The sequence below is a fragment of the Bos mutus genome, chromosome 1 (genome assembly GCF_027580195.1).
Source record: "Bos mutus isolate GX-2022 chromosome 1, NWIPB_WYAK_1.1, whole genome shotgun sequence".
In the NCBI taxonomy this organism is placed as follows: Eukaryota; Metazoa; Chordata; class Mammalia; order Artiodactyla; family Bovidae; genus Bos; species Bos mutus.
This window is the reverse complement of record NC_091617.1, coordinates 80,900,045-80,925,374: the sequence shown is the minus strand read 5'-3', so window position 1 is coordinate 80,925,374 and position 25,330 is coordinate 80,900,045. Positions and strand designations below refer to the sequence as shown.

The 25,330-nt window shown below is 37.0% G+C and overlaps 1 protein-coding gene across 2 annotated transcripts in view; it reads left to right on the top strand.

The window, feature by feature from the left end:
• The window catches only part of MAP3K13 (mitogen-activated protein kinase kinase kinase 13), a 156,637-nt gene that overhangs the window by 31,632 nt on the left and 99,675 nt on the right, over nucleotides 1–25,330 (top strand). The window lies entirely within an intron of this gene.

Below are 25,330 nucleotides of genomic sequence, written 5' to 3'. Positions count from 1 at the left end.
CTGCTTGCATGAGATGACTTTTAATGTCTTGTCTTTGATTGAGTAAAGGTGCTTACGGTCAGAAAGTAAAAGTGATGGAATATATATCTGGTGCCCAAAGATTGATTATTTCCAAGTAGTGCTGAAATTTCTCCCTGATGTTCTTAATGGTTGCTGTCTCTTTAGTTTAGGCTCTTGTTACAAGATTATGTTAGCAAATATTTAGTAGTCTCTCAGGTAATTAAACTGGAGCTTTTGATGTTCAAAGAAATCAAATGAATGAGAACTAAGTAGAACTAACATGATTTAATCAGATATTGGGATCCTAAATTTAAGAGCAACAGAGTGTATTTTCAAAGAGGAGGAACTTTGTGAAATGGATGGAAATGGCAAGCAGCCTTAGAAATTTCTTGCAACTTTGGAGAAATATGTTTTTTAAGACTTTGACATATGTACTAATTTTCCAGACTAAATTCCCCATACTGTCCTATGTAAAATAAATTTCATATTTGAAGTTAAAATTGTTGCAGTTCAGCTGTTGTAGTTCTGCTTTGGTACTGGGATTCCAGGAAGTACGCATTGTTATACAAACATTGACTCTATTGAGTGCAGCTACGAGAGTGTTAAGGTTGCATTTGGTGCTAGAGAGGTTGTTATTTTCTATTTCCCTTTTGCCACGATATATCTGGAAAAAAAAATCTTGGTACTGGAAAATGGTATAACTTTGAACAGAGAAACAAATTTTGATGCGGTTAATATATTATATAAAAGTTATAAAGGCTGGCTGTGGGCCAGTAGCCTTTCAGATCATTCAGGAAGTACTGATTGTTTATACGGAAGTACTCTGGGTTTCCCCTTTGCTCTGGCTTTGCCTCAGACCTCAGGGACGTTCAGTTTATTTTTCTAGTCTGCCTCTTATTCCTGCTGGACTTGAGTGACAGCCCACGTGGCAGTACTGGGCCCCAGCTGGCCCTTGGTGGGATAGAAGCCCAAGACCCTGTCCTAGGCAGGTTCTAGGACTGTAATAAACTGAGACGTTGGTTCATCCTGTAGACTGCTGAACTGCAATGATTCTAGGTTCCTGAGCTGATTAAAACTTTGCCAACTCAGTAGCTATTGCTGGGCCGGTTTACTTATTTAGTAATCAGTTCATGGAGGAGGGGCGGGGGTTGGGTGTCCTGGAAGAGAAGCCAGTATGGCAGGTGACACTATTACCAGGGAAGCAGCTGTTTACTAACCGTATTTGAAGTATTTCGGTCCTTTAACCACCTGGAAGAACACACAGGTGTGCCCGGGCTTAATCTTAACCAAGATACTGTCAGGTTTTTTTTAAAAACCTCCGGTAGCTGTCTTTCACACCCAGACCATTGCACATACCCCATGAAGCCTGTATGATCTGCTTTCTGACCACCTGTTGAACATCATGGCCTACTTCATTCACTTCACAAAGTTTGCTCCAGCTACATAAATGTCCTGCTATTTCTAGAACACATCAAGCATGTTCCTGCCCCAGGGCGTGTGCTGCCCTGCCAGGAAAACTTTCCCCTGCAGAATTTCTGCCTTCTTTCCATTCAGGTCTCTACTCAGATACCTCCTCCTCAGAGGCACCACCACCTCACTTCTGCTACATTGCTGCTTTTTCCTTCATCCTGATTTACTTTTCTTAAATAATTTATCAGTAAAATATATAGTCTTTCCCACTAGAATAGAAGTTCTATGAGGGGCAAGAACTACATCTTGTTCAGTGCTATATTGCCAGTGCCCCAAATAGTGCCCACTGGACATACAGTATATACTTGGTAAACATTTGTTTTATGAATAATTTAATATCAATTGGTACCACTAAAATTTATTTTTAAGCATAGAACTCCACTCCAGTATTCTTGCTGGAGAATCCCATGGACAGAGGAGCCTGGAGGGCTACAGTCCATGGAGTGGCCAAGTCAGACATGACTGAGGAACTAAACACACACACACACACACACACAGGAATTTTCATTGAGTTTTTTGAATAGGTGATATATTCACATGGTTCCAAGACCAAAACATATTAAAAAGTTATTTTGAAATCTTCCCACCCCAGTCCCCTATCCATTCAGTTCCCATTCAGGACCCCCAAATCACTATTATAATTTTTATTACTATTACTATATTTTATTATTATCCTTTTCCTATATCTAGAGTTTCTTTATATATCAAGGAATTATAAAATTATAAATAGATTCCTACTTTCCTCCTTTTTACATATACTATTATATATACAGTTAATTTTATCACTTATATGTTGAACCTCTTTCCATATCAGTACATGACAAGCATTCTCATTTTAAAATAGCTGCATAGTATTCCATTGTATAGATGTCTGCTGGCTCAGTGGTAAAAAACCTGCCTGCCAATGCAGAAGATGTGGGTTCCATCCCTGGGTCGGGAAGATCCCCTGGAAAAGGAAATGGCAGCGCACACCAATATTCTTGCCCAGAAAATCCCATGGACAGAGGAGCCTGGCAGGCTACAGTCCACAGAGTCACAAAGAGTCAGACACGACTTAACGACTAAACAACAACGAAAAACCAATCATCCAGTAACGGGCATTTTGGTTATTTCCAATATTTTTCTTTTGTAAACAATGCTGAAATTCACAATCTTGTGACTGTATCATCCCATATATTCTTACAGTTTATCTGAATGATTAAGTTCACCAGAGTAGAAACGCTAGATCAAAAGATGTCGTGGCTATTGCCTAATTGCACTCCATAGGGATTGTTTCTTTTTTTTTTTTAGCATTGAGAAAGAAGTTAGTAGAATGTTATATATTTTTTTTTCTTTTTTTTTTAATTTTTATTTAATTAGTATACATGTGTTCCCCATCCTGAACCCTCCTCCCTCCTCCCTCCCCATACCATCCCTCGGGTGGTCCCAGTGCACCAGCCCCAAGCATCCAGCTTCCCCCAGCAACAAACATATAAGAGAGTTATCAGACTTTCAGATTTTTGCCAATCTGATAACTTAAAAACTGGTTTCAGCATAGTTTTTTTTTTTTTAAGAATTCATAATAAAATTTGTGTTAAAGTTTTCAAAACAATTTAAAAATTTTAAATTGTGATTTTAAAAAATGTAACATTTATCATCGTAACCATTTTTAAGTGTACAAATCATTAGTTTTAAGTACTTTAACATTGTTATGAAACAAATCTCTAGAACTTTTTCATCTTGTAAAACCAAAACTCTTTACCTATTAAATGGCAACTCTCCATTTTCCTCTCCCCCATTTCCTAACAACCACCATTCTACTTTCTGTGAATCTGACTAGCATAGATACTTCATATAAGTGGAATCATACAGTTTTCTGTCTTTCTCAATTTAATTTTTAGTTGGAGGGTAATTGCAATGTTGTGATGGTTTCTGCCATAGATCAACATGAATCAGCCAAAGGTATACATATGTCCCCTCTCTCCTGAACCTTGCTCCCACCTCCCTCCCCATCTCACCCCTCTAGGTTGTCACAGAGCATCAGCTTTGGGTTCCCGGCCTCATACAGCAAATTCTGACTGTCTGTTTTACAGATAGTAACACTTTTTGGTTTTTTGTGAGGCTTGTTTCACTTAACATAAAGTGTTCAAAGTTCATCCATGTTGTAGCAAATGACAAGATTTCCTTCCTTTTTAAGGCTGAATAACGTTCAAACGTTCCATTGTGTTGTAGATATCACATTTTGTTTATCCATCTATAGATAAACCCAAAAGTGGGATTACTGGATCATATGGCAATTCTATTTTCTGAGAAACCACCATACTGTTTTCATAGTGGCTATACCATTTTAGCATTGTTTTAATTTTCATTTCTCTCATTTTGAGTAGGGTTGAGTATCTTCATGTTCAAAAGAAACTGCCTTTTGTGTGTGTGTGAACTGTTTATATATTTGTCCTTAGTAGGAGTTTTTCTATTATTAATTTGAAAATATTTTTTGCTTTTGTGCCTCTGAGTTTTCCGAATTTAGAAGCTACTCATAAGTAGGTAGAAGTAGTCATAAATACAGGTTTGGAGTAAGAGTGCCTAGGTTTGAACTCTAGATCTGTTGATGTGTGTTTGTGTGTGTGTTATTCTCTGTCGTGTCTGACTCTTTGCAACCCATGGACCATAGCCTGCCAGGTTCCTCTGTCCATGGAATTCTCCAGGTAAGCATACTGGAGTGGGTTGCCATTACCTTCTTGAAGATCAGTTGATAGGTGTGCAATATTGATTGGGCAAATTACTGAACATTTCTGGGCCTTGGTTTTCTTATCTGTAAAATAGGAGTAAAATTGAGTTGTTATGAAGATTAAATGAGATGATGTATATTACATGCTTAGTATAAGGCCACTGTGATAAGGCAAGGAAAAGAAATAAAAGGCCAAATTTCAGAAAGGAGGCAAAACTATCATGATTCACACACAGAAAGATTGTATACATAGAAAGTCTTATAGAAGCTATAAAAAATGATTTCAACTAATTAAAGAATTTAATTAGGCCACAGGTTATAATCAATATAAAAATTGTATTTGAAATAATTAGAACAGCTAAAACAATGAAAAATAAAAGTAAATATCACCATTAAATTACCAAACACATAGAAATAAATATTTAAAAGAACACAAGACATCTATACTGAAAACTACAAAACATTTCTGAGAAAAACTGAAGATCAAAATTAAAAGTCCTATATATATATAGGTCTGTATATATATATATATATATACAGTTAACCCTTGAACAATGTAGGCATTAGTAGTGCTGATGACCCTTGTGCAGTTGAACATCTACATGTAATGTATAGTCAATCCTCCACATACACAGTTCATCCCTCTGAGTTCCAAATCTGCAGATTCAACCAACCTCAGATCATGTAGTACTATTGCATTTACTACTGAAAAAAAAAACTCAAGTATAAATGGATCCACTCAGTTCAAACCTGTGTTGTTCAAGGGTAAACCATACCATGATCATGGATTATAGAACTCAGAACTGTTGAAATGCCAATCCTCCTGAAATTGATCTATAGAGTCAATGAAATCTCTGTCAGAATTCTAGCAGGCATTGTCAAGCCGATTCTAAAATATATTTGGAAATGCAATGGATATAGAAGAGCTAAAACAATCTTGGGAAAAAAAACAACAAGGTGAGAGATTTATAATATGTGATTCAAGACTTAAAAGTTACAGTTAATCAAGTATTACTCTAAGAATAGATGAATAATATCAGTGGAACAGAACAGGCAATCCAGAAATAGGTCACATGTACACGATTTTTTATCAAGGTGGCAAGTAAATTAAATGGGAAAAAGATAGTCTTTCTAAACATGTTGCTGGTTGAAGTGGATTTGATTCACATCTTCACATCCTCCACATCTTTCTCACTTTATACATAAAAATTAGATAGATATGGACCATAAATCTAAATACAAAACTCAGAACCAAAAACTAGGAAAAACAAAGAAAAGTGTATTTGCAGCCTTGGAGTATGCAAAGGTTTCTTTAGTGGGACACTAAAAGCATTAATCATAAAAGTACATTGAATAAAATTAAAAGAGCTTATATTCTTACTGCAAGACTTCTCAGGATTTTATTAACATTTCTAGTAAGAAGGTCATGCAGCATTTCTCAGCATGTTTGACCACAGAAGCCTTTTTCATCTAGAACATTAAAATACAGTAGTGAGTATGGCATAGGATAGACTTGAAGAAGGATTGCTTTGGTCCTCTCCTCAAAACATACTATTTTTGAGAGTTGTAATAAGTTAATGATCACTTTCTCCCTCTTTGATGTGAATCACTGTAATTTCATCCATTTCAACATAGTAAAGAAAACCCTTCTGCCAAAAGAGCTGTGATCACTTCTCATCCCATAACGACTGTTCAGCCAGCCAACTTTTACAGTTGTTACAACTGGTAGGATTTTGGGCTAGTATCACATTAGACTGAAATTCACTATAGTAAGACGAATAAAGAGTGACTAAGAGTACTAAGCATTTTGCATTCTGCCTGCTACTGATCCCATATGATTGTTTGGCCTGCTTTGCCCTGCTAACTCATTGCCTGGCAAACTCCAAGTTGTTAAGCCCTTGCTTCTCTCAGAGGCTTAGGAGTTGGTAAACTCCTATAGTAATCCCAGTTCCCAGCTTGAAGGTTTTTTCCCTCCTGTCTATGGAATTCCTAGTCTCTGACTCATAGTTCACTGTCCTAATCACATTCCTCTTCCTGTTGTTTCTGCCCATGAACTGATTTTTATGGAATGTGGATTATCACCTAAGAAGTAGGAGAAGAATCAAAAAAGAAAGTAGAAGGAAATCAACCTCAAGTTTTCATTAAACCATAATTTACCTAAAGGCTATTCAGGGAAAGAGATCTCAGGAAGAGGTCAAATAATGTGATGTCAGTAGAAATATATATATGAAAGTTTAAAGAAGTAGCCCTATAATGTCTTTGAATTATATTTTTAAATTATATTTTAAAAATTGACTACTATAGTATATATTATCTAAAATTTATCCTAAATGCAGAAAACTCATAGCCAGATATGGAAATGTTACCTATGACATCAGAACAGAGCTCTATCTGTGGAAGGACTGTATATGACTGGACATTGAAGTGTTAGTTGTTCAGTCATTTCCGACTCTTTGAGACCCCCATGGACTGCATGTAGCCCACCAGGCTCCTCTGTCCATGGGATTTCCCAGGCAAGAATACTGAAGTGAGTTGCCATTTCCTTTTCCAGGGAATCTTCCCAATGCAGGGATCAAACATGGGCCTCCTGCTTTGCAGGTGGATTCTTTACCATCTGAGCCACCATGGAAGCTGTGACTAGATATTAAGAAGCTTTAATTTTAGATATGACATTAAATTGTTTTTTGGTAGTAAATAAATATATTCTTGTAAAGAAAGAAATTATTGCCCTGACCCTCATTTTGCAGGAAAAAAAAATATACACATAAAATATATATTTGTGTGTATACATTCACGTATATGTACACACACATGTATACACACATACCTGACTGTCACAGATACTTTTCTTGTGTGCTATCTCATTTAATCAGCTCTGTTCATGTCTCAACTTCCTCATCTGGAAGTGAGGTGATAATATCTCACTCTGCCTTCTTCACAGAATACCAAATATAATCAATAACGAGATAATAAAATATACTACTTTAAGCATTACTCAAGAATTTAAGGACTAAATCTTGAATGCCATGTTGTGAGATGTTTACCAGTGTTTCCATAGTAAAATGGTGTGATGGATCCTGGTAAAATTCATTTCAAAATACATTTGCAATACACACTTGGCAGCAACAATTTGCACAGCTTGTTCCACAGACATCAAAGAAATGATGGAACACCTGCAAAGTATAGAGCAACCTTTTTTATGCTTCTCAATAAATACAACACAAAGTAAACACACCCTTTGCAGTACTTTATGACACACCTCATCAAAAAACTGGCAAGGGAGGTATATACTTGGGCAAATGCTTGGACATAGGATAACATCATAGATGACAGAAGAATTTTACATTAGAAATTGAAAACCAGTTTTTAGTCTGTGTAATAACAGTATAAACAAAAAGGTAAGCCTTACCTCAGAAGGCACCTAGGGATCATGGGGAGTTAAATGGAACGATGTTTATATAACTCTACTGCTTATTAACCTGGACCTGGGAGCTGAAAGAAACTTGATCTCTTTCTAGCAGCCTGATCCTTTATTATAATCAGAATGGAAGTTTTTTTTTTTTTTTCTAATTTTATTTTATTTTGAAAGCTACTGAACCCTACCTCTAGACTGTCTTTCGATTGACCTGAAAAACTTTCATAATTTAATAAGATAATGGAGGTAGGGGCCACAGAGCCTGCCAAGCATCTAGGAAACTGTAAGTTTTCCTCTTTAAAGTTCCCTAAAATGTCTGCTGCTGCTGCTAAGTCGCTTCAGTCGTGCCCAACTCTGTGCGACCCCATGGACTGCAGCCTACCAGGCTTCTCCGTCCATGGGATTCTCCAGGCAAGAACGCTGGAGTGGGTTGTCATTTCCTTCGCCAAGGCATGAAAGTGGAAAGTGAAAGTGAAGTCGCTCAGTCGTGTCTGACTCTAACCCTAAAATGTCTAGGGGATCATAAACCAGGAAACGAACCCATCAAAGAAAGACCATAAAAAGTTACTAATTGAAAAACTGAAAAAGGCTGCCTTATAATCACTTATCTGGAAAATGATTAGACAATAAGGTCCATAGGAACAAACATGAAAAGCGAAGTGGTTTATAGGCTGCTTTGGGCAACTGTGAAGGAAAAAATAATTTTGCCAGAACTTTTTCCAGTTGAAAGTTTCAAGGATAAAGTTTTCACATAATACTCTAAAGAAATCACATGAGATACATGTTAACAGCAATAAGTGCAAATGGGAAATGACCAACCCATAAGTGGATATTAATAGTTCTGGTTCATGGAATAAAGAACATAAAACATTACATACATACAGAAAACCTTACATACTGGTAGAGAAGTTACCTTCCCTCAATAGAAAGACCTTTATGCCCATCTAATGAATTATGTTTTATTTCTAGAATTTCCTTCTTACTGTTCTTTTATACTTTCCATCTCTGTGATAAAATTTCTTTTTTTAAGATTCCATATATAAATGATAACATATAATAATTGTCTTTCTCCAATTTCACAAAGCATAATGCTCTCTAGGTCCACTTGTATTGTTGCAAATGGCAGAATTTCCTTCTTTCTTATGACTAATATTCCATTGTGTGTGTGTGTATATGTATATACCACATCTTTATCCATTCATCTGTTGAAGAAGGCAGATTACATCCATATCTTGGTTAATAATGCTGCTATCAACGTTGGGGTATATGTATCTTTTCAAATTAGTGTTTTTGTTTTTTTCATATACCTACCTAGTGGAAATGCTGGATCTTTTGACAGTCCTATTTTTAGTTTTTTGAGGAGCCTCCATACTGTTTTCCAGAGTGGCTACCAACAGTGTACAGAGATTCTCTTTTCTGTGTATCCTCACCAGCATTTGTTATTTGTGGTTGTTTTGATGATTCTGACAGGTATGAAGTGAACAGGAATTTTTAAAAAGTATTTTATTGATATATAAAAGTACTTCTTTTATTGATGTCTCTGATTTAATTTGTATATGGGCAGTGAACATACTCTTTTAAGATTTCAGTCTGGAAATAATATTAAGAAACACTTTAAGTTTCAGAATAAGGTCTTTGTTAGTGTAGCTATCTTTTCACTTCACGTTTTCTGCAGTTGCTAAGTGCAGTATTCCATGAGGTTAGGCAAGATGGTTAGGGCAAGATGGTTGATAGTACTATTTAAATCTATCTGCTGATAGGTTTCTTTTGTCTACTTCTATAAATATCCATTACTGAGAAAGGAGTGTTAAAATCTCTGATTGTGGATTTACCTATTTCGTTAGTTCTGTCATTCCATGCTTTGAAGCTCTGATGTTGAGTGTGTCCACATTTAGGATTATTATGTCTTCTTGATGAAGTGGCCCTCTTAATATTATTAACTCTCCCTCTTTATCTCTGCTAATGCTCCTTGTCTTGAAGTCTACTTTATCTGATAATAGTTGCATCAACTTTTTTATGCTTAGTATTTGAATGGTATATCATTCCCTCCTTTTACTTTCAAATTGTCTGTCTTTTAATGTTTGAACTGTATTTCTTAGAAATAACATACAATTGAATCTTCCTTTTTGTAAATCCAGCCTTGGTCTCTACCTTCTAGTTCATCTGCATTTAGTGTGGTTTCTGACATGGTTGCACTTAGGTGTACTCTGTGTTTAGTTTTCTGTTTATCCCATCTAGGCTTTTTGTTTCCTCATATTCTTCCATTGACTGATTAATTGATTTTATTTTATTTTTTATTTTTAATGTAAATTTATTTAATTTTAATTAATAAATTTATTTTTTGTTTCCTCATATTCTTCCATTGACTGATTTTAGTTTAATCAAATGTTTTCTAGTATTCTATTTCATCTTATGACTGTTTAGCTGTATCTTTTTAATATTTTTTAGCACTCCCTTTAGCTATTTTAATATTTTAAATGATCACATTCTACATATTAATGTTGTATCATTTCTTATAAAATGTAAAATCTGTGGATACAAAACAAGGACTTCTGAAGGGATATTCTAGAAATCTTAAAGGACAAGTAGAAATGAGGAAGAGGTGAAAGGGTACTCTAGGGAGAGCGATAGCAAGATCATGTAGCCTAGTAAGAGAACAAGCCATTCACTCTGACTAGAACCTAGAGCTCAGAGTGGCAGGAACTGAGGGCAGAGAACTCAGTAGGGGACACGCTTGTGTGTTGTGGTGGGTTGAATAGTGTTCCCCTGGAATTCATATTCACCTGGAACCTCAGAATATGACCTTATTTGGAAATAGACTGTAGTTATAATATTGGCATTAATACGAGGTCATCCTGGATAAGAGGTCATTGGTCTAAACGCAATGAGCAGTATCCTTATAAGAAGAGGAGAGGACACACGAGGTACACACAGAGAGGAGGCCGTGTGATGACAGAAGTAGAGACTGGACTAAAACAACTACCAGCCGACGGACACCGGGGATTGCTAGGAGCCACCGAAAGTTAGCAAGAGGCAGCATTCTTCCTTAGAGCCTTCAGAGGGACCGCGGCCCTGCTGACACCTTGATTTTGAACATCTAGTCTCAGGAACTGTGAGGGAGTAAATTTCTGTTGCTTTGTGCCTCCCAGTTTGTATAATTTGTTACAGCAGACCTAAGAAACAAATGCAATATTTAACCCATATTCTGCTTACTGTGCATTAAGCCCATTGTTTTGGTTTTAAGATATGTTCAGAAATTCTTTTATCCTTCCTTTTAAGAGATAGAGCCCAATTCCTCTCCCCCTGAGTGTAGGTTGGATCCTGATGACTTGCTTCCAATGAATGAATAAAGGGAAAATGAGGGCATGCAGATTTGGAGACCAGGTCAGAGGTTAGCAAACTATAGAGGTGGGCCGGCCACCTATTTTTATGAATCAAGTTGTATTGGAACAAGTATCCCCATTTGTTTACATTGTATGTACCTGTCTTTGCACTGAAACAACTGAGGTAAGCAGTCACAAACCCTATGGCATGTAAGCCTAAAATAGTTATTATTTAGCCCTTTCAGAAAGTTTGTTAATCCCTGAGCTAGGTCATAAAAAGCACTGCAGCTTTTTGCTTGCTCTTGATAACTCGCTTTGGGGGAAGCCATCTGCCTTGTCACGAAAACTCTCAAATTCCTGTTGTTAAGGAACTGAGGCCTCTTACAAACATCTATAAACACTCTTGGAAACACAGTTGACCCTCGAACAATGTGGGAGAGAGGGTGGTTCAAAAATTCACCTGTAACTTACAGGCAGCCCTCTGTAGTTATAGCTACAATTTCACGCCTAGAGATCCAACCAACCTCAGATTGCGTATTACTGTAATATTTTTTAAAGCCACGCGTAGTTTTTAAAAAGCCACACGTAAGTGGACCCACACAGTTCAAACCCATACTGTTCAAGGGTCAACTTAAGTTCCTCAAGCCCCAGGCAAGCTTTCAGATGACTGCATCCCGGTCAACAATTTAACCGAAACTTCCTGAGAAACCCTGAGCCGGAACCACCCACCTAAGCTGCTCCCAGATTCCTGACCTTCCGAAACTAAGTGAGATAATAAAGGTTTGTTGTTTTAAGCCGCTCCGTTTGGGGCCATGTGTTATGCTGCAATACGTAACCAATTCACTCATGCTCCCCTTCTGCAGTTTTCCATGCTGCCTGTGAGCTGCTCTGCATGTCTTATTTATGCCTCTGGCTTTGCTGTTTTAGAAACACTAGGAAATAAGACCTTTATATAAAGAAACCCCCAGATGACATGGATGAGATTTAGGAAACAAAAGATATTGGAAGACAAGGACTCTATTTTATATTTTTAATAATTCTCCTTACTAACTAATACAGCACTATGAGTGATTCAGTTCAGTTCAGTCGCTCAGTCATGTCTGACTCTTTGTGACCCCATGGACTGCAGCATGCCAGGCTTCCCTGTCCATCACCAACTCCCAGAGCTTGCTTAAACTCATGTCCATCGAGTTGGTGATGTCATCCAACCATCCCACCCTGTGTCGTTCCCTTCTCCTCCTGCCTTCAATCTTTCCCAGCATAAGGGTTTTTCCAGTGAGTCAGTTCTTTGTATCAGGTGACCAAAGTATTGGAGTTTGAGCTTCAGCATCAGTCCTTCCAATAAATACTCAGGACTGATTTCCTTTAGGATTGACAGGTTTGATCTCCTTGCAGTCCAAGGGACTCTCAAGAGTCTTTTCCAACACCACAGTTCAAAAGCATCAATTCTTAAGTGCTCAGCTTTCTTTATAGTCCAACTCTCACATCCATACATGACCACTGGAAAAACCATAGCTTTAACTAGATAGACCTTTGTCGGCCAAGTAATGTCTCTGCTTTTTAATATACTGTCTGGGTTGGTCATAACTTTTCTTCCCATGAGCAAACATCTTTTAATTTCATAGCTGCAGTCACCATCTGCAGTGATTTTGAAGCCCCCAAAATACAGTCTCTCACTGTTTACATTGTGTCCCTGTCTATTTCCCATGAAGTGATGGGACAAGATGCCATGATCTTAGTTTTCTGAATGTTGAGTTTTAAGCCAGCTTTTTTACTCTACTCTTTCACTTTCTTCAAGAGGCTTTTTAGTTCCTCTTCACTTTCTGCCATAAGGGTAGTGTCATCTGAGTATCTGAGGTTATTGATACTTCTCACGGCAGTCTTGATTCCGGCTTGTGCTTCATCCAGCCCGGCATTTCTCATGATGTACTATGCATATAAATTAAATAAGCAGGGTGACAATATACAGCCTTGACGTACTCCTTTCCCAATTTGGAACCAGTCTGTCACTCCATGTGTGATTGATTACTGCTGCTGAACTTGACTGTGACTAACAAAGTGTTAGGCTTGTAAAGCATGTTTATTTGAGTTATTAGGCAGAATGTTTGCTCTATCGTGTTACTATTATTTATATGAAAAGGGGTATTTGAGTATGCCATCATAATATTTATTGGTTGCATAGTTGCTTTTCTTAAATATTAACCAGGTTGTCTCTAGTCAGGACGGTGCTGAGTTCTGTGGGTATATTAGTTTTCTACTGATGCATCACAATATTATTTTAGTGGCTTAAAACAACACCCATTTATTATCTCAATTTCAGTGGGTCAGGACTCTGAATGTAGCCTAGTTAGGCCTTCCACTTAGGGTCTTACAAGGCTTTAATCAAGGTGTTGGCCAGGGTTGAATTTTCATATGAAACTTGCCTGCGGGACTCGTGTGGCTGTTGACAGCATTCAATATCTTGGGGTTGTAGAAATGAAAGCCTCAGCTTTTTGTTTTGGGTTTTTGGGTTGTTTTTTTTTTTTTTGAGTTATTATTGCCTGTTGTCTAGAGGTATCCCTCAGCTAACAGAGAGCACCCACACTTCCTTGCCATCCATTTGCTTCTTCTCAGTTAACAAAGGGAGAAACTCCGGCAAGACATGCAGTATGGTTTTCTATAATATCATCACATCATTATGTGCGTGTGATCAGTACATTCCAGCACCTTTACGGTGTTCTCTTGGTTAGAAGCAAGTCTCTGAGCCAAGGAAAAGCATTAGCAGGTAGGGATCACAGGTGCCTAGTTTCTGCCAGCTCTTGGCATATAGTGTTCTTTCAAGAAGTTTGGTGGTAGAGGACAGGAAAGTGAGTAGATAAGTCAGAGGGAAATTCTGAAAAGGAGCGACATGAACATGTTTATAGGCAAAGGAGAAAGCGCAGCCAATAAGAAGAGACTGAGGTGATACATTAATCTGTGCCAAGAGTCTGTTAGGTAGTAGGCGCTCAGTTACGTTAGTTGTCTCATACCTCTCCTTACACAGCGTCTCATGACGTTTCTTTAAATATGTATTATACTACTCTACTGTGTGTATACAGTATACAGGACATACAGGCATACAGGACAGTAGATACCGTACTAACCAAACTAAATGTATCCCTGACCCCTTTGCCTTTGTGCCTTCCAGCTTAGAAGCAGCATTAGCCATGTCAATAATCACTTCCTTCCAGGCTTACCTCCTCCACCCCTTATCAACTTTGGCCCTTCTTCCTTTGACTGTGCCAAGCCAGAGTACTCCCCAAATTGTGTTTTCTGCTGCTGTGTTGATAGTTTTGCCTCCTCAGTTGGGTCCACACTGCTGATGGGTGGCCTTGAATCCATATCTGTTTGAGTTTCCCAAACCTCTTCTGTAACTTACTATCCTGTCTCTATTATCCTTCTCAGTTGACAGTGCTTCCTGTGATAGGGTCTCCCAACTTCCTTTCTACTCATCCCATAATCTTTTATTGCCACCTTCACTTGCCTTTTTTTTTTTGCACAACAAAATATGTAGATACCACAGTTATCCCTACCTACCTTGTGGTCAAAGTTTCAGTCGTAAACCCTCCTACCTCCTCAAAGCGTATTCCCAGCCACGAGCATCCCTCACGGTAATAAAAAGACATACCACCCTGTATAGCAGAATATATTACAGAATCATTGCCAAGCCATCTGTGCCTTGATGTTTGACATCTCCCTTAAAATTAGAGGGGGAAAAAAGTTTTTTAAAGTTCAAGTAACTTGAATGTTAAAATAATAGAGTGTATTTATTAAATCAGCAAGTCTTAAAACTTAATTTTGTTCCCAAAGTAATACACTTGTACTTCATAGAAAATTTAGAAATTTAGATTAAAAGAGAAGAAAATAAAATTATTGCTATCCCTGCATCCAAATAACTATGGTTAACATTATATTTATTCTTCTAGTCATATATATGTGTTAGATTCCATGGTACCAATTATCATGTTACCTTCCTTATCCATATTTTGTTATGAATACTTTAATCTATTTTTTATATATCAATACTGTAATATATAACTTGTAAAGCTTTTTAAATATTTTAAATTTTACTCATTTAATAAAACTTCCCTTTATGGGTATTTTATTTTCCCAATGATTTATATTTTAAATAATTACATGATGAAATCTGTATAGCTAGGCCCTTTTTGCAAATTCTTGATTATTTGTTTAGAATAATTCCTTGAAGTTTAATTTTAGATCAAAGAATATTTACATTTAAGCCCACTGATACCTGCTATCAAGTAACTGTACTTCAAAAAGGTTGTAAGAAGTATTTAACCATCAGCAGTGTGTAAGAGTATCTGTTTTCCCATATCTTTTCCAAGGCACTTTGCAAGGAGAAACCGGTATTTCATTTTGATTTAATTTTCATTTTTTGATAGTGAAGTCACACTTTTCCCTTATTATCCATTGTATATGTTTTTTTGTAACTTGTCTGTTCATGGACTTTTTCTTCTTCCCTTCATCTTATTTGTATGTTTATCTACTTTATTATTTTTCGAACTCACAGTTGTTCAAATTAGTAATAGTATATTTTGTGTTTTCTGGTAGCTATGAATGGTAGCTTTCCTTTAACACAAAGGACAAACTGGTTTTTCTTTTTTAATTAATTAATTTATTTAGTGGCCTTGTGCCTTAGTTGCTACACATGGGATCTTCATTGCGTCCGGCGGACTCTCTAGTTGTGGTGCACGGCTCAGTTGTTCTGTGGCTTGTGGGTTCTTATTTCCCTGACCAGGAATTGACCCCACATCCTTGCTTTGCAAGGTGAATTCTTAGCCACTGGACCACCAGGGAAATCCCTGATTTTCCCATGTAAGATAGACTAGAGAAAAATGACATACATATGTATGGCATACATGTATACATAGGTATATATACAGATATGTGTTTGTGTGTATGTCTTTCAAGCATAGCTTAACAAAGCCACTTAATACGGTTCTGTGTAATTATTGACTTTCTTTATGCAGTATTAGGATCATCATTCAAGGTTTTGGAATAATTAGTCGTTTAATAAAGTAAAGCATAATGACATTGGTCTCAGTCTACTTGTCTGACTTGTAAATTTTTCCTCAGTAATATTATTGTATTGGATTTTCTCTTTTAAGTTTTTCAAACATTCTTCAAGTTTGCAGTAGGTGGCAGCAACAGAAAGCATTCTTTCTTTTGGTTCAAAATGTAATCAGGCATTCATAGGGGACAATATAAATGAACTCACCCTAAATATGAAGAGCTTTATGATAGAGGCTACTCCAGAAATGTAAATTTAGTGTGAAATTGGTGAGTATTTCATAGCCCATTTTGGAAGTAAGCTCCAACAAATACTGTTTTGGGGAAATTGCATTTTATTTTTCAGTGTTGCAGGGTTTACTTAGCATGTTTTATTATTTTGGGGAATCTTATTCCCCACCATCTCCTCTTTTTATATTTACAGTGAAAGCCACTCAAGACAACCAGTCTCTTTTCTAGAGGAGTGGCCTTTTCAACGATGACCCTTTAATACAGAGCCTTGAGTAATTTAACAGACTAAAAATCCATGCTAAGAATATGTGGCCTTTTTAGGCCACTGCTTCCATTTTGAGTGGTCTTAGAGCTTCATTGTGCTAATTTTAAAATTCAGGGTCCATACATGTCTCAAGAGTATTTGTAATAATTTTCTTTAGATCATAACAGTTCCCCCCAAGTTGGTTTAGCATCATCTGTAGTCCATTCGGGTTTCCCAGGTGGCAGTAGTGGTAAAGAACCCTGCTGCCAATGCAGGAGACATAGAGATGTGGGTTCAATCCCTGGGTCAGGAAGATCCCCTGAGGAGGGCATGGCAACGCCCTGGAGAATCTCATGGACAGAGGAGCCTGGCGAGGCTACAGAGTCAGGGGTTGCACAGAGTTGAACATGACTTAAGTGACTTAGCACACATGCATAGCCCATTCACGAGAGGGGCAAGCAACACCACTACAGAGGATCTGGGGACACACCGGCTTTAGTTTCCAAACTACAATGACAGGTGGATATTCTGTCCCCTAGGACAAGAGGGGTGGCTGTAAGATAGACCTAGTGGCTGTGAGTTGAGGGAGGAAAAGGTCCACTTGCTGCTCTGGTCATTAACGCTTCCTCCTTAGCAAGAGTACAGCTTAGAAAAGGTTTCTGGTGAAGTACAGCTGTTGTTAGCTAGCCAACACAGAAGAGATCTCTAGGCTTTAGAGGTGGTTTTTAAAAAGATTACAGCATTAAAATTTTGCAGGCTAAGGAAAAAGAAGAATTTCATGAGAATTAAAAATATATTTCAAGCCCCTTGCATGTTTAATTAGGGTCCAACAGAGTTCTTAAAAATTGATTCAGAAATTCTTGAATCATATTTTCTGTATTTCCAAAGCTCTAGTTATCAGGAGAGAAACTGATTCTTGTTTGTCTGGTTTTAGTAGTATCGTAGAGGTAAGCTAGTATTTTTTTTTCTGTTAGATTGCAGATACCTTTGAGACAATAAATAAATAAATGTGATTTTTTTACATTTTTGTTGGCTTTTTTTTAGAACTAAGAACAGTATCCTGTTCCAGGAATACCGAGTGAACTGTAACTGACTGTCCAAGAAAAAGAGGTAGCGTTAGTGGTCACTCTTATCCCACCAAAAAAATACAGAGAACATTCAGGAAATCTAAGATCAACTCCTGACTCAATGCCATAAATTCCAAGACTATGGACAAATCTTTGAACCTCAGTCTTGTCATATGTAACAAAGAAGAGGACAGAGTAGATTTGAGTTGTAAGGTTTCTCTCAGATCCTTGATTCTCTGAGTCAGTATTCTTCTTAAAATGTCTAGAGCAGTAATTGCTTATTTATCTCATTCAGGAAATAACCTCACACCACCTGCTAACAGTATTAGTAGGAATACAGACTAAGTAGCAGTAACAGAGAGTCTCAAAATTTTTGGTGGTTCCAAAAGATGGAATGTTATTTCTGTCTTCATTAACAGTCCTAAAGTAGGCAGGTACCCCAGAACAGATGGATGGTTCTGATTCATCAAAAAATCAAACCCCAGGGCTCCTTCTGCTTCCTTGCTCTGCCATTGCCTGGACCATCATCTGCATAGTAGAAGCTGACTCAGCATGGGACTTAAGAAAGTCCAGCACAAGCAGGTAAGACCTGCAAGTTAAAAACATACTTCCACTCAAACCCCACTGGCTAGAACTCAGTCATGTGCTCACATCTACAACCAGGAGAACAGAGAAGTCTTTAGCAGCGTGGCTTGTATTCATCTACAATTTTAGGAGTGGGGTTGGGCATAAGGGTTCTATAACTAACAAGAAAGAGAGGAGATGATATTTTAGGGGACAGTCTCTAGCACTGTGCCTTCTGTTACAGTTTTAAATCATTCTGATAATCTTATTTTACTGTTTATTGTTTTCCTGTCTTTTCTAATGAAATAGACTGAGATCAGGATCTATGATTTATCCCTATATGTGTACCTCACAGCACGTGTAAGGTCTTTTGAACATAGATGACATTCAATAAAAATATGTATATTTTATTTGTATATTGATTTTTCAGAGCTTTTAAGTAAACACTAAGTCCAATAATCTTCCCTTCCATTACGCTGCTCCATCTACTTATTGCTTGTGTAGTGAATGTTACATGTAAAACTTCAATTCTCAACCTAGTTCAGGAGACTATATCAGGACTTAAAAAGTAGTAAAATTTTTAAATATATGTTATAGATAAATTGATTGGGGGCAGGTTGCTGCTAGTAGCAATTACTGTCTTTTTCAGGTAGTGTGATTATGTGAAATGGAAAACCAAGAGCTTTACAGAGTGGCTTCAACATTTGATTTTAAGTGTATTCCTTGGACATCACATATGATTATATTTATGAAATACTTTAAAACAGATCTTTCTCTCAAATATTTTGAGGTTCTGTCATCTCTGTTCTCTTCATTGGTGTTCTTAGTTGCTCAGTGATGTCCAACTCTTTGCGACCCCATGGACTGTAGCCCGCCAGGCTCCTCTGTCCGTGGGGATTCTCCAGGCAAGAATACTGGAGTGGGTTGCCCTCCTCCAGGGGATTTTCCAAACCCAGGGATTGAACCCAGGTCTCCCACCTTGCAGGCAGATTCTTTACCATCTGAGCCACCAGGGAAGCCCGTTCATTTGATGTTAATAATGAAGAGCTCACTGCAGTGCTGAGTGTGGGTTTACACAGAGCGAGCTTGTATATGGATAGATGTATAAAACTGATTTTAAAAGCAAGCCACACTTTTACTGACTCTGTGTTAACATCTTTTCCACTCTGACTTCCTTTTTTTTTTTTTTCTGCTGCAGTTGTATACTGTAATCCAGTATGGGAAGGGAAAGTGCTGGTATGTGCCTTACCAATTTTACATTTGGTAAGAACTGCCTTGGAAGAATTGACCTGGTCTCTTATATCCAGTTTTCCCAAATCTTCCCCCTTCAGGTTTACCTCCTTTTATAACTGACTGTAACCACCCAACCCAAAATGATCATTCTATCAGTAAGTGAGGAAGGTTTGGTTCAAACCCTGGGCAAACTGCAGCATAAGGACAGGGTTTGTTTGCATAAGACAAGCCTGTATTCCCTTTACAAACACGCCAACTTGCCAAAGACAAGCACGTGGCAAATACTGGCTATAGTCTGCACCAGGAAGTGTGTCTCTGAGCTTTTATTCGGCCTCACCCACATTTCAGAGCTTTCAGTGAGCCTCAACACCAGGCTGTTCTTTGAACGTTTTTCTCTAAGGGACAGGACATGTTTTTTTGTTTTGTTTTTTCAGCTAAGGGCTTGATCTTACCTTTCTATGTCAACAGAGGGCAACAGAGAGCACCATTGTGTAGCCTAACTGCTGCAGCTGCTGCTAAGTTGCTTCAGTCTTGTCCAACTCTATGCGACCCCGTAGATGGCAGCCCACCAGGCTCCTCTGTCCCTGGGATTCTCCAGGCAAGAATACTCTAGTGGGTTGCCGTTTCCTTCTCCAACGCATGCATGCATGCTAAGTCACTTCAGTTGTGTCTGACTCCGTGTGACCCCATGGACAGCAGCCCACCAGGCTCCTCTGTCCACAGGATTTTCCAGGCAAGAATACTGGAATGGGTTGCCATTTCCTTCTCCAATAGCCTAACTAGTAGTTCTCAAATTGGGTGAGGCCCAGTCTCATAGAGCCTACAGAGACAGTCAACCCCAGGGACTTTTTTTAGCTATGGCAAAGACTGGGTCTGTTACAGGCATGGGGGGTGGAGCGAGGAGGGGTTGCTAAACATTTTGCCTTATGTAGGAAAGTCCCACGCATGGAAGAATATTCCCACCCACAAAAGTCAGTTAACTTCCTTCTGGTATTGTTCTCCAGCCTCAAGTAAAGCATTCCTGCCTACCTCAGCATTCACCATTTGTGTTGTTATTCATCTTACCAAAGCAACCTAATACTACAAACTGGCCTTTTCATCTTTGCATTGTCACTTTTTAAATTCACTTTAAATTTTAGTCATTGAGTGACCACAGACAGGTCTTTAATAGGAGAGGGGAAAGAAGTAATGGATAGAATTTAAAAAGTATAAGTCACTAGGTTACAGAGTTTAGACAAAGCTGGATTGATGAGCCAATCTTCTTGAAACTTAATTTTCTCACATATAAAGTGAGATGAAAATCTACTTTAAGATATTTTGTAAATTTTAAAGTGAAGGAGAAGATTGTTTACAAAGAATGTCTAGGGCCAGATTTGTACCCAATTATTATTTTTAGAAATTAGATATCCAAACCTCTCTACTCACATTATACTTAGGAGTTCATATCCCAATTAAACAATAGTTGTAGCCAACATCCTGGGGATGACATGGTTGATTCTCACTGGGTCATGAGTCCCAGTGGACTTGGGTCGTGTGCCTGTCTTTTCACTAATATTATAACCAAGTAGGTGAATTGCCCTGCCTTGTGTCACATGTTCACTCTTGGAGTCCTAACTTCAGGTGGGGTTGGCTTTGCCTGAACCTCTTGAACTGAGAGTGGGGGAGAGACAGTTTCCTCAAACGGAGAGGATGTAGGGCAGACTTTAAAAGGGGGCAGTTGTTCACTATTTCGACGTTTTGATCTTCAGTTATGCTACATGCTTTGTAAAGCTAAAGTGGAAATGCCAACTTCCACTAAAGAAGCAGGGAAATGAAAACAGGATTAGAAGTATAAAAGTTAAATGGTTGTTTTTTTACATGACCTCTCAGAAAGAGTACAAACTCTATATAGATGGGTAAAATATAAAGTTATTTTTTGTTTGTTTGGCTTTTTACCCTTTCAATATGTAAAGTGCCTTTATAAATCCAAAATATTATTTTTAGTCCCACAAAGGTTTGGTTTATGGTAACTTGCCAGATTTTGTGTTTTATGGAGTGGTGTATTTCAGGTTAAATGTTTTATTTATTGAGAAATCCATTTTCTTTTGATTTGCTTTAATGCATTTTCATTATTGATCAGAGAATTATATCCCTTGTTCATGATCATACTTTTGACACAGATAATACATTAAAACTTCATTAAGCTGTTCAGCTTTATTCTAAATAGCATAAAAATCTCTAAACAATTGCTTTTTTCCAGTTGTCTAGATGTTTTATTATCCTTTGATAAAAATGCTAGACTTCAAATCCACTTAACTCACAATATTCTTCAAAATTTGCTGTAATATGAACCTTTAGGATTTTTTTCTATCATAAAAATGATTGTGGAATTTACCATCATGAGACTTTCATCTTTTTAAAAGTTAATAGGTGTATTACTACAAGTTTCTATTTGTAGTCTACTTTTTCTAAAAGGATGTGCTTATGACATATATCTACATAACAAGGTTAACAAAGGGAAAATCAAACCTAAAACAAGATAAAGCAAAAATGATAACCACAAAAAACTAAAATAAATTATATAGAGATATAGATTGATTGATTTGAGCATAAAGTTGGCTCTGGGCTTCCCTGCAGGGACAAAAAAAAAAGGGCAATTCAGTGGATTACATTGTAACCATCTAAAAGGGAATGCTAATAATTCTTCAAGAACAGAAAAGGGTTTCCCTGATACTGAGTTCTAACAACAAACTCCTCTTGTGAATTTATTAGGTGTGAGACATCATGCAAGACAGTGGACCGTGTAAAAGCAATATGGCTGTTCCCTATAATAAAAGGAAAACTATAACATAGAATGTGACTTGATGATAGTGACTCTGCTAGGTAGTTCTGTGCTGATGATATTTGGGTAGCATGTAGCTTTCTGATGAACTCTCTATCTCCTTTGCTGCAAGGACAGATTTTAGTAATATTCATAAGAATGTTTTTCCTTAGATGGTTCTTAAAAATCACTTTCTCAGATAAAGATTTCCTGAGAGCTAGACAGCAGCAACAACAAAGTTCGAGTAATAGTCTGCTGAGGTCTTTGAATGTTGAAACTGTCTGAATAAAAAAAATAAATTTAAAAAAATTTTTTAATAAAAAGAATGAGAAGGTAGAAGATGTGATCTGGAACTCTCTGGATTAGAAGGACTTGCTCAGAGCCCTAATCTCAATCTACTGTAGTTTAAGTGAAAAAAAAAAAAAAAATTATTTGAGGAATCATGTACTTTGAAAACAGGGTAAGTTAGGGTTAATGTTCTGATATGGAAGTGGAGGATTCTAATTAGCATTCTCACCTTTTAGAAAGATTGTTTTTTACATCAGTTCATATAAACTACATCTTTATGTAGAAAAATTTTAACTTTTTTTTTTTTTTTGATAAAGAGAATTTTTGGTCACCTCTCTTAACTTCCTCAGGGTTTTTCCCTACTCACCTTCAGAACCTCAGAGAGTATTCCTCAACTTCCCAAAGGGAAATAATTAGGATGAGCTCTTCTTTGGAAGATGTGTCACTAATGTGTATTTCTAAATTTCCTGAAAAGATCTGTTCTAGGTTTGTTGTTGTTCAGTCGCCCGGTCGTGTCCAACCCTATGGACTGCAGTGCACCAGGCCTCCCTGTCCTTCATCATCTCCCAAAGCTTGCCCAAGTTCACATCCATTGAGCAAATAAAAAATCTGTATTTTGTTTATATTAACAGCAGTAAAACAAAAACAGTTACCAGAATCATTTTCTGAGTATCTTCTATATGCAGGTATTGTGCTGAAGTCTTCACATGTTTTATTTTATTTAACTTTTACATAATAGGCATATAGCCTATTATTATCCCCACTTTATTTTTCCTCTTCCAGTTTTATTGAGATGTAATTGACATACAATACTGTATGAATTTAAGACATTCAGCGTAGTGATTTGACTTATATCATGAAATGATTGCCACAGTAAGTTTAGTTAAAATCTATCATCTTAAAAAAAAAATCTATCATCTTATATACATACAAAATAAAAAAATAATTTTTCCTTGTGATGAGATCTCTTAGGATTTTGTCTCTTAACAACTTTCATGTATAACATACAGCAGTGTTGATTATATTCATCACATTGTACATTAATTATATCCTTAGTACCTATTTATCATATAACTGGAGGTTTGTACCTTTTGACTACCTTTGTCACCAAAGATGTTATTTATTAATGACTATTTTCCCCACACTGTACATCTTACTCTAAAAATGAAAAACCAATAGCTTGGTTTACCTAAACTTACATAACTAATGATAATAACCAACAGAGTCAGAATTTGAACCCAGATCTCTTTACTAACTTCTAGCTACACTGGTGCCTGTAAAAGAAATCTGAATCATCATGCATTATTAGCACTGAGGTCATCATACTCTTCCTTTTTCTTGGTATTTATGACAAAAATTGCCCCTAGGTCATAGTACTTTAAACTTCTCTTAGACTCTGATTTAGTCATTTGCCTTTGAAAACACATTTTTTAGTCTCAAGAAAAAAACCAGCTTTAGAATAGCTCTTTTTTTTTTCCTTGGCCACACCTCAAAGCTTGTGGAATCTTAGTTCCAGACCAGGGATGGAACCAAGGTCCTCGGCAGTGAAAGCACGGAGTCCTAACCATTGGGCCACCAGGGATTTCCCATAGACTAGATCATGTTTTATGCCAGAATAATTGTGCCTTAACTTGTGTTCTTACATTTTTTCCTAATAGTGAGTTTTGAATAGCTTCTTGGGAAAGGAGACCAGATTATCTTATAGTCATTAATGAAATTTGAAAAGGTCTATTTGGTTCTTAAAAGAGTTTACTCACCTTGATAACTGGCTTTGTAGTGCTCCATACTCAATGTGCCTACATGCTGAAATAAAGAATTACTTGTGACTATGGGACTTGGCTTAATATTCCTAGAGTTGCGATGTCCCATTCAGTAGCCACTAGCCACATGTGACTATTTTTCAATTTATATTAATTAAAATTGAATAAAACTTAAAATTCAGTTCCTCAATCATAGTGGCCACATTCCACATGCTAATATATGAGACAGTGCAAATTATAGAACACTTCTGTCATCACAGAAAGTTCTCAACAAGCGTTGCTTTCAGATATACATTTTTCATGGCCCTTTTTCTTCTGTGTCCAAAACAACATTGTTCTCCTTGAAGAATAACTAGTGCAGTTTCTGAGATTTGGGGATACAACTTATCTTCCCAACAGATTTCCTGTCATGTTTGACATAGAGAAATTTTTGTTGACAAAGTTATTTCTGTGCTCTAGGGAGGCATGCTAATCCAGACTAGGTTCATCTTACTAAAACGGCAAGTCGGTAGAGCTAGCTAATTTTTATTTGCCAGATTACATATTAAACCAACATGTTAGATGACTGTTATTAGAACCATTATGCATTCTGTTTTGTTGGATTGCTTCAGAGACGTACCCTGGTCTTTGATTGAGTAATGATGTTTCTATGAAACTTAACAGCCAATGTGTTAGCTTCTCTAACAGATTTAACATTTCATTGGCATATTTTTTCATAAAGGGGTTACCTCTTTCTATTAGTCTGTATTATTTGGAAGTTTTTTTTTTTTTTAATATATAAATCCAATTCTTCTGGTATAGCCTGGTTGACTTTGATTGCCATTGAAGGAAACAGAGATGCATATTCTTTATCTTCTTTTCATTTGTGGATTCTAAAATAATCTTAGTATATGGACATAATTGATTGATATAGATCAGTATGGGGCACTCAGGCCTACTAGGAAGGTACCAGTACTACATTGGTCTTGAGCACACCCATGTCACATGGATAAATTTCTTTGGTCTGTCTTTTCCATTGTGATATTCCACAAGAAGCTTCTTTGAAGAAATTTGTTGAATATATTGTTTGCTAATGAGATGCTGTTGCTTGAGTATAAAGAACAGTATGTCTTTCTTGTGTATAAAATAGTCCTGGGAAGTTGGGTTTCTTTTCTCCCCAAATGAAGTAAGCAGTGAGCA